At 41.0% G+C, this 17,779-nt stretch overlaps 1 protein-coding gene and 1 long non-coding RNA gene across 5 annotated transcripts in view; one reads left to right on the forward strand and one right to left on the reverse strand.

Annotated features, from left to right (window-relative positions):
- The window catches only part of srrm3 (serine/arginine repetitive matrix 3), an 83,972-nt gene that overhangs the window by 54,388 nt on the left and 11,805 nt on the right, over positions 1–17,779 (reverse strand). The window contains exon 1 of one of the 4 annotated variants that reach the window (XM_008428134.2): positions 6,311–6,331. The exons of the other annotated variants lie outside the window; for them this stretch is intronic. The gene's annotated coding sequence lies outside the window, so the exon portion shown is untranslated. Of the gene's footprint in view, positions 1–6,310; positions 6,332–17,779 lie in introns of those variants that run through there. 4 annotated transcript variants of the gene reach the window in all.
- Positions 6,419–11,486, forward strand: LOC103476070 (uncharacterized). The gene is made up of 3 exons (XR_535401.2): positions 6,419–6,546; positions 11,114–11,210; positions 11,286–11,486. It is a non-coding gene; the product is annotated as an uncharacterized LOC103476070 (long non-coding RNA).

A 17,779-nucleotide genomic window follows, 5' to 3' on the forward strand; every position in this document is an offset into this window, starting at 1 on the left:
GTATCGGTCACTGTCACTGTATCGGTTACTGTCTCGATTATCAGCGATAATGGCCTTGTATTTATTTACTTGGTATCAGATTGACGCCAACATATGGAGTATCGCACACCTTTAATAGAAATGATCCCGGAACCTTTTAGCCTAAATAAAATATTTCTACCTTTGGTTTGTTTTCTTCCAACGTCTCTAAATTGTTTTCTTAGATATTAGCTGATGTTGGTTCCCTTCTTTGTTTCCTACTGGGTTTTTCTGAAGGAACACTTCACTGCATTTTCGCTCTGTGCGGCATCATTGTCAAATCTTTAAAAAAAAAAGAAAGCATTCACACATTAATCTCTTTTTAGATGGGTTTGCATGGTGGATCAAAACTGTACTGTACTTCTTCTCTGCCCATGATCCCATTAATTTTGACGGTCCCAATTACACTGCTACAACAACACTGGAAACTGACTGCTGAATCCCAGTTTCCACTGAGCTTTAGTTTTTGTCTTGTGCACTTTCTGTGTTCTAGCACACCTTCAATATTTCTTCATGAAATGGATTTAGACCTTTTTAACATGTTGTCTGTAAGACACACAAATATGGAGGCTCACATTCATCATTTAAAATCATCTATTAAGCCTGATGTCTTGGTCTGTGGAAGGGAAGCTGATGTAAAGTTTTCATATATAAAGTCTAGGAGACAGCACTAAACATTACGACACGGTTTATCCACTTCACTCTAATGTCTAACAATGAACTGAATCATTTGCACTTGCTTGCTCAGCAGATAAAACTTAAGTTGCCTTTTATACGTCAATGGTTGGTTTAACCTTTGGTCTCCAGCCACAAAATTCAATATTCAGCCAAGCAGTTTCTGTACAATGTGCCATCCAAAGTATCATTAAGGAACTCACTCCAACAACAAAAAACTAACTTTGAGTGATGCTGTCAAAGTCCAGAGCAAAACCCAGTTGAGAATCCATTGCACAACTTAGAAATTGCTGTCCCCAGACGCACTCTGGCCAATAAGATATTCATCCATGAACATTTCAACAAAATATCACTTTATAGGATGAAAATGAAACAGTACTTTTTGCTCAAACAGAAAGAGGGGGTTTCAGGGTGTGTGCCAAAGAGGCTTGAACTCTTCTTACTCCGGTGGCACAATGAGCTTCAAAGGAACTTCCCATTTAAAGTTAGTGGAACCCGTTATCCTGGACCAGTGGTCGGCTTTAATGGAGCCGGGTTCGCGCAGGAGTCACTGGTGTGAGTTTCACGTCTCAGAGACGTTTTCACCTCTCATATGACAACGTGAAGAACCTAAAAGTGCTTGATTTCTCCCGTTAAATAAATCCTACACTTAAGTTTATTTACCGTTGCCGTTTTTTTGTTTTGTTTTTTGCAACCACTTAAAAGAAGCAATTAAAAACCATTCTATAAATATTTTCCTTTAATTATTCTTCAATTCTGAAGCATCTAGTGATCACAGTTTTATATGTTGAGCTGTAGATTTGATAAAAACAAACAAAAAAACCCAATGTGTTTTCATCACAGCTGGTTTTTCCGCCACAGATTTCAGGCTGCTTTTTTTAGACACCGCTGTGAAGAATGCTCACACAATATCCTGTGGTACTACTATTTCATCGTTTGTACTCCTGTGTGCTTTGAAAACATCCGAACACACAGTTTTGATATGGATGAAATCTTCCTCTCATCCACCTCCCTGCTGTTTGTCGGGCCCAGAGCCAGCCAAAGTGGGAGCCGGCTGAATCGAGTCAATGCCTGCAGCAATCTGAAGCTAATCTTCAGACTGCTGCAGAACCGAAATGAGGCTGTCCTCCTTTCTACCTGCCCAGACTGCTGCTGCTATTGAATTGACACGGCACTCAGGAGGACGGAGCGATCAGCTTCCTGATACGAAGTGATGGCTGTCAGTTAGCAGCAGACTGCCAGCCCCTGACGCCCTTCGTTCCTCTGAGACACCTGCAACAGAAGAAGCTTCACTTCTGCTCAGCACAGCGCCCACTGTCACCCCACATAACATCCGCCGTCTCCTAATTATGGCAAAGCAACAGCAAAAGTCTCTCGAAACTTTCCAACAATGCCCGTTTCCTCCCTGAGGGAGAAAAATCTGCCGAGAACTGTTTTGCTGAGTGCAGCCAAAGGTTTGATGCTAAATACAGGCGCAGTCTTCACCTAACAAGCCAGTAGACTGCAGCCCCGAAAACAGCTATACGTGTACGACAATATTTACCCAATCATAACACTAAATTCTGCTTTACTTCGGATTTTTTAATTGTGGCTGGCCTATGTTACTTGCTTGTACCAGTCATATAAATACGATTTAGCGCTTGTTAAAGGGGCAGTGTAATGTAAAGTTAGCTTTTTTTAAGCATTGCATCATGTTATGATGTTATTTCCTCATCAAAAACACACCTGAAGTGTTGCCACGATTCGTTCATGCATGTTTGGGAAATCCTTCAATTTCCCGTGGCAACCATTCAGCTGTGCAAATCGCCCTGAGGGAGAATCAAGGCACAGCTCCTGCTCTTTTCAAGACGGTGAGGACAGTTTCCAAGTGACCGAACTCCTGCCCCATCAGCTCCTCTAGGCTAGCCAGCAGCAATTAGCAAACACCCGGTGGAACTGCATATCTGCTAAGCTCATTATGTAAGCTACTGCTCAGTAAAAAGCTGGTAAAAGCGTTGTTCAAAAGCAGAGTCTCATAAAAAGCAGAGGTTTTTAAAGAGGCGGAGGCCCAACTTCAAGATGTTAATAAAGTCAAATTGAATTTCTTTTAAGTTATATCTGAAATATACAGCATTTTCATAAGTACTGAAGGTAACATAGTTACTTGATTGTGCTCTAAAATGCCACTAGATGCCTGGAAAATAAATAATACTGCACCTTTAAAGAATTTGGTAGAGGCTCTGCTGGCTGGTTTTGCTTTTCTCTTAAATGACTTTAATTTCTCCAAGTGAGAAGAGACTTTGTCTGCAAGGTTTCCAGCAGACGCTTCCAGATAAGAAGTGAGTCATTTTGTTAAAAATCAACAAACTGAGCCAGAATTTATTACGACGACCCCACTTAACTCTGCTTTATATAACAGAACCCAGATCTGCATAATTTCAAACCGACCAGAGATTCACAGTTTGAGATTTAATCTTAGTATAAGAGTGAAAACAGAAAAACTACCTCTTTAATCTCAATTTAGTAAGACTCAATCACAAAAACTGTACCATATATAGATGCTTTAAAGCACATTTTTTTGTTTTGTAAAACCAATAAATTTTTTAATGAGGGATTCTTAGTTTCTAAATATTTTTTCCAAACTCTTGTCTCGTCTCATGAGCTCAGTGAATGTCTGGTGAGTCCTCTAACTCACATATTACCCTGGAGAAGAGAATAAATGAGTGGCACCACTGCAGGCTGCACAGAGAAGAGCTCCAAAGAGGCACCAGAGAGTTCTGCTGCAGGAGTGCAATTCGGTTTTATTTTTGGCATTTCCCATAGAAATCATCTACACTTGTGAAAAATAGCATAAACTATCTTCCTTGTTGTAAATATATATATATGTTGAGGAGCAAACTCATACAACAGCCTCTGATTGTTACTGTGTAGCCGTAACCGACTGCGGAGGCACAGCCCTTCAGATTAGTGAAGCTGTTTTACTGTAATGCTCATCCACTGCTGGAGCGTAACATATGACTCAAACTGGAGCGCAGCCAGCAATGAATTTCAGTCCTTATTAAATCTGACGTGTTGACTGAGACGCTGCATCCTTATTTATAGCTGCAGCATTGAGTGTCATGTTAATATGTACGGCTAACTCCGGCGCTAATTGGATAAAGTCTTAACTTTGACATGTTTACAAGCTTAATCTTGAGGGGGGGGGKGGAGGTTATTTCTACTAAGTTTAATGAAAAACGGGGACACGTTGTGGGAAGTGGAAGAACATTCGGAGCAGGGTTAGCATAAAATGTGGAAATCAGAAGACAAACAGAGTGGTCAAAATCAATGCTGTTCTTTCAGGATGTGGTGTTACTGATCAGGTTTAGAGTAGGCAGCAGTCCACAGCTAAAACTATGTGCAAGTCGGTGGGAGTGGGAGATTTTAAACTGGTGGATTTCAGGTCAGAGAAGGGCAACCACACACCATTTATCAACAGAGTCTGCACACTTTGTAAAAAAAAACCCCAAAAAAACACCTGACTGCATGCCAGCTTTTGAAAAGGTAACGACACAAGAATTACACAATATCTGATTAAAACCGCCCAAACTTTCCTAATAATAATTAAACTTAGTGTACTCAAAATTATTTTTCTTATTATGCCAGGGCTTGAAATTTCAATCTGGCACCCCAAATGTTTAAATGTCTGCAAAGCACAATTGTTTTTGGTTTTATGTCTTTTGTGAGGCTTTAACCCCAATTTTCCAATCAAACATTTCCCCAAATCAATCCAGTTTTATCATACAAACAAATTATAATGGCTTGAATAAAATAAAGTATATCAGACAATATGTTTTTTACGTGTTAATCTGCAACAATGACATGTTCTTTAGCCATACCAATGCATCCATCGACCCTAAATCAACTTCCATGTCGGTTTCTGTTAAAATATGCCTAACCCAACAATCCACCTGAGTTGCTGACCTGATATGCTAATGCAGACTGGCTGCATCTGGTCAGCTTTGAGAAGTCTAGCCGACTTATCGTCGTCCTCTGAGTCACGACTCTCACAGGTCAGGAACAATGAGCCTGCATGCTAATAAGGAAGCTTAAAGCGAGTACAGAGAACACTCAGGTCATGCGCTGACAAAATCACCAGGATTACTGGCCAAAGATATTTATCTCTTTAAAAAAATTTAAATAAAAAGGATGAAAGGAAAGTGAACTGTTTGCTAAGCAACACAAAGATAAGAGATAAAAAAAAAACGAGAAGGGCAGGGACAAAAAAGTCAATTAAAGAGAGGAGAAGTGTCAACAAAAAGCAGGATTCACGGTTTAGTGTTGGTGACGTTCACACATTACCTTTACAAAGTTAACCATGACTATCAGAGCCGAAAGGTGCAGGACTGTCTTAACACGGCGCTAAACTGAGAGCAGCATGCAAAGCTGCTAAGGTGAGAACGCTCAAGTCTGCAGGCACACTGAGGTAAACGGTCACACCGTAACACCTGGAACGCCAACAAAACTACCACAGCACAGCCTGAGCATAAACAGCTGAAGCTGCGTTTCCCTCTAATTAGAGAAAAGTTATATATTCAGCAGAAAAGCTCAGGAAAGCAGTGAGCTGGTGCAGAACAATTGGAAAGAGCGCTGCGGAAAGACTCATTAGAAAGCCATTGTGTGAGATACAGAAGCCCAGCCCAGAGGAATCCCGTAAACGTTACGCCGCCACAAATTAAGGAGCCGTGGGGACAAAGTGAAAAATGAAAAATAAGGTGATGCATGTATTCACTGCATTTCTAAATTCTTCACACACGAAAGCTATAAAAAATAGAGGACAGCTGGGGGACGAAGATAGCACGTCGGTCTGCAGCATGGAAACCGGTTAGAAAAACTGCAAGCATCCAGGTTTTTTTTTTTATTATTCTGAGTCACATACAATTTCATTCAGTCACATATTTGAGTCAGAAAATATACAAATCTTGTTTTCGGCATAAATGAATCATAATCAGTCAGTTCTTTGTTTTTCAGAGCAGATGAAAATGTTTAAGATGACAAAACAAAAAGATAAAAATGGCAATACACGTGACTGAAAACATGGAGAAAAATACTTTGTTGATGTGCTTTTATGCAGAAAGTATGCAAAACAAAAAGAAACTGGTTAACGATAAACGACCAAAATATTTCTGTCAGCACATAAAAATGAGGAAAAATAATTGGAGGGAAGTAAAATCCATCCATCCATCCTTGAGTGTACATATTTATCCAGACACAGCCAGCAATAATTATTTCAAAATGAAATTGGATGAAAACCAAAACTAACATCAGGGAGAAAAAAATGTATTACATTTTAGTCCAAAAAGAAAAAAGAAAACAAAATTATAATTATAATCACTCAATAAATTTGACAAATCAAACCGTTTCAGTAGTAAAGGCCTGATTGCTAAGATAAATTTATGGAAAGAAGATTAGTGCAAACTACCAGATGTTTAAATAAATAGACAAAGCACCAAGCATGCTTTGCAAGATAATTACCAGCTTCCTGTGATTCTGTACGAGTTCCTCTTAATCCTTGATTGGGTGTTTGGGCACTTCATTCAGCAGGCTTTGGAAAATCAATGGTTATCTCAAATCCAAACTGTGATCCATCATTACTCACCCTCCTTATTAGAACCTGCAATGAAGTGACAATTATATTTCTTGGGACGCAGCGAGGCAGCCTTTTCTTTTCGTCACGTCCTAGGTGAGTTTTCTTCCCTCCTCAGCAGGTCTCCAAGGCAACCGCAGCATTCCATCTTAAAGTAATTTGGACAGTAGCACTTCAATAAATTGAGCACACAGCAAAGCCTTGAAGTGGAGGAAAAAGACACGGGGCCAAGATGTCAGTCCATTAAGGTGCGTTCCGCTCCGTGTGCCTCTTCGAATCACAAAGCCGGTGTTTGAATGCAGCCGCAGCTGTGATTTATGTGATTGGGCCGGTTTGATCATTTGTGTCTTGCCTACAGCCTTTTTTTCCCCCCCTTGTGTTTGTAGCAGAGATTACTGTATGGGAGTAAGTGGAGCTAGTGTTGGCCACACACTTGTTACGGCAGACCGTCGTCGTAATCCTCCGGAGATGACTAGCGTGACCCAGCAGCGTATAGGTTTCCATTTCACGGCTGACTGCGCGCGAAAGCAGTCAGCTATAGGAATAAACAGGGGTGTAATTTGTGTGCACGCTGCAATTAAAGATGACGGCTGGTGATAGCTGGAATCAAGTCAGCTTCCATGACAACAATGGAGCAGACAAGCTGTGAAAGAGAACAAGTTTCACTGTTGGAGGATTTCGGCGTCGCACGCTGCCCTTTTCCTCATCGAGATAAGACGCACAGAGTTAAACAGAGGCTACTGTTTGCTCATAAACGTGTAATTTATCCACAGCGTGACGACTGGACTCTGCAATGCGCCACCTCACCTAGTTTTTTTTTGTTGTTGTTTATCTTTCCCTGTCAAGACCTCCGCCTGTGTCATGATAAGGAGGAAACCTCTTTATAGCACTGGGACACACAGTGATTAACGAACACTAAAGGGCAGAAAGCTTCTGCTAAATCAAGGTCAAACTGCTAAAAGCCCCGTTCTGACGAGATTTATAAGTAATGGACCCAGTCATCCAGACACGCTGTGAGCAACTACAGACCGACGGCAAAGGAAGGCAAGTCTGAGAAAATGAATCTGACACTGATGTTGACTGAAAGCAGCGAACTGTAGAGGGATGGGTTAGATGAGAAACTAAGCGACTGATAAATGACTTGGACGACAGACACACCTGTGGGAGGAAGCCGGAGTATCCAGAGAGAACACGCTTAGGCACAGAGAAAACACGCCGTGAACTGGATTTAAACCAGCAATAGTTTACTGTAAAGATTAATTACTTCAGAGTAAAATCATGCCTCCACGTAGGATGTAACATGACCTAGACCCCTAGGCAGGAACTAGTTTTTGTTCTACTCAAGTTTCTTTTACATCAATTTTTAACCTTGTTCACATAACAACAATTTTCCAAAGTTCCTCACAAACAGTCGCTACGTTTCCTCCTGAAATTGTGCAAATTGAAATGACAAAAATACAGAATTCCCCGAAAGGAAATGCATCAAATTTGAAAACAAGTTTTTTTGTGCCATATTGAAACAGATGCATTTCGCAAAACTGCAATGGAAACACTTTTTTTTTTTCGCATCATACATGATAAACAGCCCAATGTTACTACTGGCAAAAATGACAAAGAAGACAACAGGAAGTATTAGGAGGCTGAAGGTTCGTTTTTGTTCTTTTTCAGACAATGTGCAGCTAGTTCCACCAGAGCTCTCACAGCGTAGCGTAGCTCATGAAAAGTTTTGTGTCATTCTAAAGTGTTGAATTCATAACTCTTCCGTAAAATCACTAACTACAATTTCCACAAAACACTGCATATGTAGTTGCTTCAGAAAATAAAGGGTTTGTTGCTCAATAGCCTGAATAAGACGCCGACTTCTCCTCTGATGGCTGATAGCTGATGAGAGCTAGCGCCAAGACTTAATAATGAATATATCTCATGTAACTGTTTACATCCGTCACTGAAAGGATGTTTAATGACTTATCGCGAGAGCAACCTTATTCACGAATGGAAACACCACAATTGTGAGATTCTGTTATTTTTAAATCGGCTGAATAAAGATTCAAGCACATTTATACTAGAAGTGCAGCTGATGCACCATGTTTACTGAAATGCATGAAAAATTAAGAAGGTATTTAGCTTGTACTTAGTATTTGTTGATGATATATCTTGTGGTTATAAATTCTAGTGGTAGATTAAATAGATATGGTTAAAGATATAGATTTTACTTCTTATTCTGTAGGGTTATTTTGTGTTATAGATTAGCCATCTGACTATAATCTCATGTAAAAAAAAAAGAAAATAAACTTGAACTTGATCATTGAGGGGTTGCTTATGTCAGGCAATATCAATCACCATTTTTCAAATAACTGCAAATGGACCACAGAATCCACCGATTTTACTATGCATTTTCATTCATAGCAACTTTTCACATAAATTATTTTGAAGAAAGAAAGAAAAGAGTTCTCTTTGTATGTCGAGCAGTGATTGTGGATTACAAATTTCTTCAGATTAGTTATTCAGTGTTAGTGGCACTTCTTTCTGTGAAATCAAAATGGAAGCAAAAATGTGGCTGTTACAAAACAAACGTGTTGTACCGAGTATTTCAGTAACAATCTCTCTCCAATTTTTAAAAAAGTGTCCCGTCTACAATCAACCACCTGCACTGGGTCAAAATTTGCACCATTCCACCTAAAATTAGAGCCATATAAAATCAATGCAATGGCCACAAATGGCCCCCAAGCCACCCCTGCTAGAGGTAATTTATTTGACAGCGTGGTGGGAACTCAGTACCAAAGGAAACACTTTGTGAAAATAAGAGCATGATATACGCTTGGCTCCGTTTGATGATATGAAGACCCACATGCTTCCCACAGGGATGATGACCATCGTCCTTTACTGCCCTCTGAAAGTCTAAACGATACCAATGTTTAGCTTTAATACAGATTTTTTTTTTTTTAAAGACAGATGTTAGCCACTCAGTTTCACTTAGGTTGTCAAGGCGAGCTGGGTCACCTCAACCTGTATATGTCCATCTGTCCCCTTACATCTCAATTTGCAGTGCTCCCGGTTGGGCAGCAATGCATGAAATGGCCCCGGTCATGGCAAAAAACGAGATAACACAAGACAAACCGCGACGCCTTGATGGACGTCCCACCTCTCACGGTCGCCTCGATTTCTCAACTCTGTCAGAGAAAGCTGCATAGCTGAGCAACAGAGCGGGACACGTTCCAGCATTAACAGAGACAGACACTCTTATTGAAGTACATGTAAACACAAATACTGTGTCGCTTTGATGTTCACGACATCACTACTTTCCCTGGCAGGATAATAAGAGCTGAAAAGCGTTTACCTCTTCATAGAAACAGCTGATGATGGGGGGAAAAAAATCTTCAAAAAGACTTAAAATCTGCTCTCAGGATTATAGCATTCCACTACAAGCTCCAGTTTGATGACAAACAAGAACTGATGTCTTCTTACAAAGATGAGGAAGCAAATCATTCTGTGCATGAGCTGAACTTAATAGTGAGGCAAGGTATGACATATGTAACAGTCAAACGCTAACTCCATTAAAACTAATCAGCATCCTGTATTTATTTCTGATAATCTCTATATATATATTTATTATAAGGACCTATATCTGTATATGCTTCTATTGGGGGCATCCAGCCACACTGTCTGCTGTTCTTTGCACTCATGTTTGGCAGAATATACAGTTGGTAAACGCACGCCAGGTCTCCAGGGAGCTAGTGACAGCAGCAGAGCCAACTTGTCAGCACTAGGGTGTGGCAGAGCCATAACACCCTCTGTGTGTTGGGGGATTGGGAGGGGTTGGTGCTGCTGGTATTGGTGAGGGCGTCTCTATAAAAGGACTCGTAAAGGTTAGGTGAGTTGGCTCCTTCTCCTCCAGTGGGCTCCCACTCGGCGCCACAAAGGTTAGCCGGAGCCCTCGGCCGCAGCGGAGGTGGTGTGAGAGTGCTGGAAATGTCACCGACACCAACGGCGCTCCAGACGAAGTAGATGCCGATGCAGCAGCTGCTCCGCAGACCGCCAGAGTCTTTGTCACAGAGCCATTTCAATCAACGTGGAGAGGGGGGGTTTGAGCAGTGAGGGGATGGTGCCCTGTGTTTATCTGCCTGTTATATGCACAGCCACCTGCTTGGTTCTGGTGCTGCAAAAAAATAACTCAAAGCATTCTTGGGAGGCCACAGCAGATCTGTGTGTGTTTATGACTTTTTACTTAGACTTCAGTTGTAGCCAAAGCGATATAAACATCTGCAGAAACAACAGTCCCCAAGCATTAGCAGACAAAATGCCTAACCAGATACAGAATCATCCTTTCAGTGTCACTTCCCGTCTGTGTTTCCTCATATGGGCAGCAGCCATGATGGGCTTATTAATCCCCCGGGAGGACAGAGGATGAGTGTGTCCAGGCTTTCTGTGCGTCTATCTGCGCGCACCACCCGGCCTCTCCTCTCCTCTCCTCTCCTCCCCCCTCCTAACCCATTGCCATCTGTTTCCTGCCCAGCACTCTGGCTTAATTCCTTGCTGCACCCAGGTCTCTCCTGCTCCTTTTCCTTTTCGTTTTGGCATTTACATGTAGCATTTCTGAACATGAAATATCCGTGAGTTGTGCCGCACGCCTGTCGCTCTCGCCAGTTACAGCGGCTGGAAAGCGGTTTCTGGTTTCCATGGAAAGTTCAACGGGAACAGAATATAAGATATTCAGTTTTTCGGTCCCGATTTTATTTTCTGTTATTGCGTCTCGTGTCTTGCAGTTACGAACTGCACGTTTATTTCTGAGTGATGTATTATTATTATTGTACGCAGAGAGTGGAGATGCTGCAAGCTGCTTTTCTAATCCCCAAAATAATTTGGTTCCCCTGATGCATCTCCTCGGGGCTCTGCTACTAATCCAGCAACAAGGGTAAGTGTGCTCTTGACATTTTGGCTCTCATGGGTGTTTTGCTCAAATTCTGCCAGTTCTCTCATTTCAACCCAGGACAATCCCTCAGCTCTCCTCTGCTGCAGACGTGTTACCGGTGCTTAAAGACAACAGAGCTTCAGATTAAACCGAGCTCTACTGGCAGCGACGATTAATCACACTCAGGCTCACTCCGCCCATTTCTGTCCCTTTGCAGCTCAGATGTAGTGTCAGATTCCAGCACTTACCCCGACATTAAAAAGATCGCACACTCACTTCTCTCCGCATTCGCTGTAATGTTGTCCGTCTCACGTTTCCCACGTTGTGTTTGTTAATCATATTTACAGCCAGAAAAATCCAGCCCTTTTACCGTCTGTTCAGTTCAAAAAGCCTGGGCACCTTCAGCACTCCGAATGGCGCTGCAGATTAATCCCAGGGCTGTTGAGAGAATGAATAAAAGCATTTTTTTCCTCTTCGGCTGCGTGACCTCGTACACGTTCCGACTCCGGATCAGGGCTTCAAAACAGCCTGCAGACTTCATGGTCCGCGATTTTTCAGAAGCATGCCCCCGCCAAGGTGGATATTCCTGCTTCTCTCAAATGGAAGAGGCATTGGGCATGAAATTTCCCCTGACAGCTGACTGCCTTTAAACTCAGTAAAAAGATCTGCTCTAATCAATCGGACGGGAGGCCCTGCGACAAAATTCCGACTAGAGTCAGAGGAGAGGAAAGGAAAAGAAACGCAACGCCTGAGAGCAAAACTAAAAGCCTTAATCAACAACAAAACCACTCTAAATGCGTAATTACTTTTACAAGGCTATGAAACAGGTGAATATTGGTATTTACGCAGCATAACGATGGCGTCTATTGACCATTTTGTCCTGACAGAGAGGAGAGAGGACATAGAGTTTTCATGTAGCAGAGGTTTGGAGGAGAGGAGGGTTTAAAATGCAACACATCTCCATCGCTCCCCATTTTTCACTTTAGTGAACAAGCCTCAACCTTACTCTCAATGACAGCCTTTTGCGATGCCTATTAAACTGCCTGGAACGCTTTCACGTTTTGTCACGTCACAACTGCAAACGTCAATGAATTTTATTGGAATTTGAAACGACAGGCCAACAAAAAGTAGCGTAAAGCTGTGAAGCAGCTGCAGTTAGAGCAGCAAGCTCTTTGGGACGAGTCTGCACCAGCTTTGCACATCTGGAGGCTGAACCGTTTCCCTGCTCTTTGCAAAATAGCTCAAGCGCCGTCAAATTGGATTGAAAAAGCATGTGAGCGTCAAATTTCAACTTTGGACTTTGACAGCACCATTCCAACTCTTGAATAAGACCTCATCTGGTCTTTCACTTTCCTATTGAACTAATAACGTTCTTTTGAATTGAATTATTTTGTAGTTACTCTCTGAAACGTAGTTTCTTTTTGATCTTTTTCTCTCTACAAACTGTGTTTTCTTATGCGAGAAGAGCCTTACCATTGTCTCTGCTCCAAAACAAAAAAAGGAACTAATAATAGCACTGCGGAGGATCAAACGCCTAAGAGGCCTGAACTGCTGACGTAAGACTCCTATAGAGCCTGTAACTTCCCACTTCTGAAAAAGTCAATCTTCACAATAACACTCCTCCAAAATGGGAGCCAGCAGAAATCCTCTAAAGGCTACTGGGAGCCCTCAGACAAAAAAGGGCTGTCAGTGTGTCTGTTTTATCGGATTGGTTAATATAAGTGGGCCCCTGTGGTAAACAGCAGCTCCGACTCGAACAAAAGAGCAGCAGTAAAATGTACCACTTTATCTCAATCTCCGAGATGAAGCCCCAGCCTCGTATCACGTCTCCCTGACAGGAGAGACTCTGCAGTCTCTCCTCGCACCTCTGCGCCAGCGTGCAACAAACAAATAAACCTATTTCTAATTCTGCTAGTTATGGTCCACAGGGAGAAGAGAAGTCAAATATTCACGGGAAAAAACAAGCGGTTGGCGAGGGTCCACGAGTCTCTGGCGGTCTGCAGGGTAAATTACTGTAGCCATGGTGGTGGAGTTTGGCCTTGCTGTGTTTTTGTCCTTGTTATTTCCAGCGCACTCTCTCAGCATTACTGTCTCCTGTTGATCGCTTCATTACTGCAGCGCCTCTTCTTTTTATCCCAGGTACTCTCTAGAGCCTGATACATGCAGATAAACTGAACATTATTCAGAAAAGCAACCAAATCACTGCATCTGCTTTAAACAGCCACATTAACATAATGCATTTTACTTCAACTTAAACTTCTGATTGCAGAAATGATACTGCTGACCAGATTAATAATATTTCAACTAGGCCTGTAGTGATACAATAATCTCACGATACAATACACAATATTCTGCTTATGATACGATATACATTGCGATATTCAGCTAACGATACAATTCAATACACTTTTGCAATTTTCTGGAAGATTTTAGAGGGACAGAGTGATTTTGGTGACATTTTGTGACTGTTATAGAGTTGGACTGAATTAATTTAACTGAAAACTGATTACAAGCACCAACTACACAATACCTGCCTCTGGTTAGACATGGACAGCTGGACAAAATTAATTAAAGAAGTGGTGAGAAAACATGCTTCTTTTAATCGAAACAGTACAAATTGTAGCTTACATGCATTCGTAAAGTAAGTAATACCTTTTTAACCTTGACACTTAACATCTGAAGGAATCACTATAAGCCTGATGACCTAATCACTCTCCAGGCAAAGCAAGCACTGAGTTAGCAAGGTGAGAGTTTGATGTTACGATACTTGCGGATGAATATCGATTTTTTTTCTAGGAAAGAAAATATCAATATATATCGCAAAATCGATATTATTACACAGCCCTAATTTCAACATAGGAGAATAGCAGAAAAACCACTTGATGTGTTTTCCAGTTGCTTTTTTATAGGGATAAAGCCTGAATTTGGAAGTACAACAATCCCTGATAAATCGTAGAGGGTCTGAATAATAAAGATATGTTCATTTTAATTCTAAAATTGTTGAACTACTTTGTCAGAATTGAATTAAACAAACTCATTTACCTTCTACATTTATGTAGATGAACACACAGGACAAACAAAATAGTCCAGTGATCTTTCTTTAATCTCTGGTATATTTGTTAATCAACACAAATAAACAAAAGAACAGACTAGAAAAGACAAGAAAGGAACTAGGAGAAAAGAAGAGAAGAGAAAAAAAGAAAAGAAAGGAAAAGAAAAGGAAAGGAAAGAATAATCTCAACTTTTCCTCTCTGGGAAATTCTGGTGTACGAGCAGCAAAAAGTAGTTAGTATTTAATGCTGGAGCAGCACAAACATGTATATTTAACCGCTGAACGAAATCCTTGAAAGAAGTCAATATATTCTTAGCTTGGAGTTCTAATGGACACTTGTGAAGCACAAGAAAATTACAAATTCACCAGCAACAAAGAAGAAACTGCCTTTAAAAGAATCAAAATATGAATAAGTTTCTGTTAGCAAAATAATCGAAAGATAAAAAAAACATCCCATTTGGTTTCATTATTAATATAACAGTCTCCCTGTGTTTCTTCTTTTTTTTGTTGTTGGTTTTATTAATGGACCTGTTTTAATTTTTTATTGCACTCCCTCATATCGGAATCAGCTCAAGATTGTGTGCACAAAGGACATGACCTTGGTTTTAAATGCTCACAGCGTACAGACAGAAAGTTTAAGTATTTACAAATTAGATTAAATAAAATAAAGGATAAAACAAACAGAATGTGCATGTATGTGAAAACTTGTGGTGTTCTTTAAAAGGGGCATGTTATAATGTTATTCTCTCATTAAAAACATGCCTGGGGTGTTGCCTTGTTTCTTTCATGCATGTTTGTGAAATCCTTAAATCTCCCATGGCAACCATTGAGCTGTGCAAAACACCTTAACGCTGCCTTCGAGATGCAGCTCCTCCTCAGAGCTACAGTTTTCAAGCTTCCAAGCTCCCACCTCAGAGACCACCTCTCTCCTGGGATACCTCCCCCCCTCAGTTCCTTCAGACTAGCCAGCAGCAATTAGCAAACACCTGGTGTAACTGCACATCTGCTGAGCTCTTCATACTTCTCAGTGCAACGCTGAGGAGCCATGTTGTGATGACTTCCTGAAGATGGAGGGTCAGAAAGAGCAGGAGTTTCTTAAAGAGACAGAAGCCCGATTTCAAAATGTTAAATTACAAAGTCAAATTCTTTGACGGGGCTGCATGCTGGTGCAGTAGGTAGTACTGTTGCCTTGCTGTAAGAAGGCCCTGGGTTCAATGTCCGGCCTCGGGTCTTTCTGCATGGAGTTTGCATGTTATCCCTGCACATGCGTGATTTCTCTCCGGGTACTCCGGCTTCCTCCCACAGTCCAAAAACACGACTGTTAGGTTGATTGGTCTCTCTAAATTCTCCTGTGTGTGCATGGTTGTTTGTCCTGTCTGTCTCTGTGTTGCCCTGCGATGACCTGTCCAGGGTGAACCCCGCCTCTCGCCTGAAACGTTAGCTGGAGATAGGCACCAGCACCTCCTGACCCCACTAGGGACAAGGGTGGAAGAAAATGGATGGATGGATGAAATTTCTTTGATGTCATGTTTGATACATTGACCAACATAATTAGTCAGAGTGACTGCTTGTGTAGCTCAAACTGATCAAAGGAGGAGACGACATGAGATGCTAGGACAACATGGGTAACGTCTCACCATGCCTAATGTAAATGCAACCCTCGGCAGATGACATGCTTCGCCAAGATAACCTTCTTTCAGATGCAGAAATAAAACAGTCCATGTTACCTCGTGCCGATCTGATACAACTGCTTAGCTCTAATGCTCATCTTGGATTTTTTCCCCCCTCAGAGGGTCTGCTGAGCAGTAGATAACGGGCTCAGTGGGGGCTACCACATTTCAGGCTCCTCTCCCCTTGCAAATCAGTCCAATATCAGGTTTGAATTCACAAACTTTGTCTGGGAGACGCTGTCTGATAGAGCTCCTAAATAATTCACCAGCTACTATCCTTGGCTGATATGTGTAAACTCTGTCTGAGGAGATACGAGAAGGCAGCCCGGCTGTCTGAGAGGGCAGAGTCACGTAGGGCTTTTAGTTCCTCTCCTTTACAGACACTGAAAATACATCCATCTTTGCTGTTCTTCACCTTTGTATTCACTTTTTGTAGAGAACTCATTGTGTCTAATTTAACTCAAGTGCACAGCCAGGCCTGTAGAAATGCTGCTGGTGAAGTTAATTAAGTTACAATATAAAAGTCTGAAGCAGAATTGATTTTTGTTTGAAAGGAATAGACAAGGCTTTTGAGAAACAGTTCAATCAAATATTTCTTAAGACTGTGTGGTATGATCCAGAAACACTAGCTCTTTTTTCCCCCTTAATTAGCTGTCGTACCTAAGAAAAGCTCAGTATGATTATGTACATATAAACTGATGAAAATGTCTCCTGGAAATTACCTTTACATACAATGGCAGCAAAAAAAAAAAAAAAACATCCCTAGTTATCCTTTTAGACACTTATTTAAAAGAAAATATTGTAATATCTGGCAACTTATTTCCCCCCCCCCAAAAAAAAAAAAATTCAATCTTAAAATATAAAACTAAATCCTGCAGCTCTGTTATATTTAATTAATGCCTAGTATATGAACTGAAAGGAAACTGTCCAGGGTAAATTACCCTGGATTAACTAATAATTAGTATGGTTTTTTTAAGCTTGAAGCAGTGAGGCAATTTAAAATATTGATGATATTTCAGTGCATCTGAACACACAGTAAATTAAGTATTTTTCCATTTCTTGCACAAAAAATATCTGATAGTTGAACTTTTTGTTCCATTATGACACTTTGAACATTGGAAGCTTTCTTGTGAAAGAGCTGAAGCCCTGATGATTTGAGCCAGATTTGTAGATTCAGATAATTAAAAGCAATCAATGTCTAGACTTTCCTATTGAAGCGATAAAAAAAACCACAAACACACACAAAGCCCTTAAACTAGTTTTGAAATCCTTTTCATAGATTATCTCTGGGTGCGTCGAGCTTTAAAAAGCGCCCATTTCTTTGTTCAAAAACGAAAATACATTAATCCTGCTTTAAACGCTGGTCAAATTTTTAATTGGTAAATTTATGTCTCTTAGAAATTTGCTACCATCTTCCCTTATATGAATGCATTCTTATTTGTGCTCCGAATATTAACTTTGATATGTGGAAATGTATTTTCCTTAGCACACCTGGGCGTTTTTTTTAAATAAATATCTTCTCCTTGTCACTATTTCCTATTGATTTCTCCATACCAATCAATGCATAAACACTCAGTAAGTACCGAGATCGTTTAAACAGGTTACCATTCACAGAAACATCTGTTTACAGGTCTAGCACGGCAGGAATATTCAATTAACTTTAACTTATTCATGCAGAGACAGACTGACTGTTTCACCCCCATCCCCCCGTCCCACCAGATGTCTGTTTGACAGGCTGTAGAGAGCCGACTAGCTGCTTGGAGCGCACACACTTCTGACCACAAGACACAAAAAGCAGTGCCACTCAAAACCCGCACGCAGGTTTCAGTTTTACACTGAGGTCCCTCCGC

Source organism: Poecilia reticulata, linkage group LG14, assembly GCF_000633615.1.
Source record: "Poecilia reticulata strain Guanapo linkage group LG14, Guppy_female_1.0+MT, whole genome shotgun sequence".
Lineage (NCBI taxonomy): Eukaryota > Metazoa > Chordata > Actinopteri > Cyprinodontiformes > Poeciliidae > Poecilia > Poecilia reticulata.